Source organism: Apis dorsata, unplaced genomic scaffold, assembly GCF_000469605.1.
Source record: "Apis dorsata unplaced genomic scaffold, Apis dorsata 1.3 scaffold_1104, whole genome shotgun sequence".
NCBI classification, from domain to species: Eukaryota; Metazoa; Arthropoda; class Insecta; order Hymenoptera; family Apidae; genus Apis; species Apis dorsata.
In genome coordinates this window covers 282574-284664 of record NW_006264202.1, presented here as the reverse complement: position 1 = coordinate 284664, position 2091 = coordinate 282574, and positions in this window count along the sequence as shown.

Sequence of the window (2091 nt, the reverse complement as noted above, 5' to 3'; positions counted from 1 at the left end):
AGACCTGGAAATCATTATTATTTACTACATAATTTATTTTTGTATCCTCGATACATATATAAATTTTATAGTAAATAATATGAGCTAATTGGCTGCGTTCGCGATTTAAATTTTTTTTTTTTTTGTATTTTTCGTTTTATCAAAGTAGCATTTTTATTTTAATTTTTAAAAAATTATGATGTATTATGTAATAGTTTTTTGTAACTCTTATTATTAATTCGAAATATATTTTGTCAATATAATGTTTATTTCTCTGTAATCTTTCTCTTGTTTTGCAACTTATTTGATATATATATGTATGTATATGAATAAATAAATATATATATATTTATATATTTTTTGTTAATTGTAATTGTAAATAACAAAAAAAATTTATTGTTTTATTAGTCGGTATTTCAGAGTGAAGTCCCATGAGATTTTCATATGTATCGTATACTTTGTCGATTATTTCAGATTAAAATTCGAATTTATTATCAATTTCATATCAGCATTCAGTTTTAATATTTAATTATGTAATTAATTATTTCATAGTTTTACATTACTATATCATTGATGTATATTTCTATAGTAGTAATTAAATATTGATTCTTCTGATAGTTGAGTTTTAGGATAATATGTATACCATGTGTTATGTATTAATTATTTTAGCATACATTCATTATAAAAAGAATAAATAAATAGTAATTTTGTTAATTTCTAGCAGTCTATTTCTATTCTTCTTTGGGAGCTTCGTTTCTTAATTGAAAAGTATTTGATTTTTTTTTCTATTTTTATTTTTATTTCTTTTTTGTTGTAGAAGAAAAAAATAGTTTTCATGAGAAGAATTATATAGATTCTGTTTATCTTATATATATTTGTATGTTTATATTATTCTTGATTTTCTCATTTTTTCTTATTATTCAATAATAATTTTTTTTCCAAATTTGTAAATTTATTTTCAAAATTTTTTTGTATTGCAATTCGAAAAAATATTGTAGATATCTATTATAGATATCTAATTGTAGATACATTAATGTTAATAATTTATTTTTGAGTAGAAAATAAAAACGCAATAATTTTGTTTAAAAAGATAGAGGTAGATAATTTTGAAATTTCAGAAGTCTCTCTATTCAAGCAAAATGTCTGTCTCAAATAGATTAATTTTATTTTTAATGTTTTTTAATAAATATAATCAGTATTTAGGGGATAAATGCATTAATATAAATGTAAATAGTAATGATTTATTCTAAATTTACAAATATTGTTTTATACTCTTTGTTAGGCATAGTGATTTGTGTTATATTTTAAACACATCATTGTATTTAGCCTTTCATGGATAATCTAGATCTTTAAAATCTATTATATAGTTATAAAATAATAAATAAGATATTTGTTCTTTATAAATATAGCTATAGCTTATTATTACTTCATTCGGAGTCAAACATACGATTCGTTAGTCACAGTATTATGATATTATATTATATTAATAATTATATTAATAATATAAACACGATATTTTATACAATATTTTATCTTTTAAAAACATTGAGCTTTGGAAAGGTTATCATTGGCTATCGACATGGAGAATATTAATAGAAAAGAAAAAAGGACAAATTGAAAGAAAATTATGGTAATTAAAAAAGAGATGAAAAATTACAAAAAAAATCGGTGATTTTCTACAGGGTATGTTACAGGAATATAATATTAATGTTTATTCTTCATCTTCCAAACTATAGGAGAAAATGTATTCCATCTGCTTCGTACGTACGTGTTTCAATTTATTTATTAAATTATTGTTTGACACAGGTTATCGTGTATGTCGTACAGTGAGAGTTGTGTGTATGGGCAATAATACCTATCTATAATATAATAATAGAAGTAGAATTAAAGTTAATCCATTTAAATACAAGTGCGACACGCGCGATCAAAGAGGCGTAAGGAGATAGAGAGAGACAGAAAAATAGTTGAATCTACGTCGCGTTCCTTTTTTTATTTTCTTTTTTATTTTTTCTTATTTATTTATTTTCCACTCCTTACGCTTCGTGATGCTGACATAACAGATAATAAGGAAGATTAACGAATTGTTGTCGATTTCTCTTTTGCTGTATATAT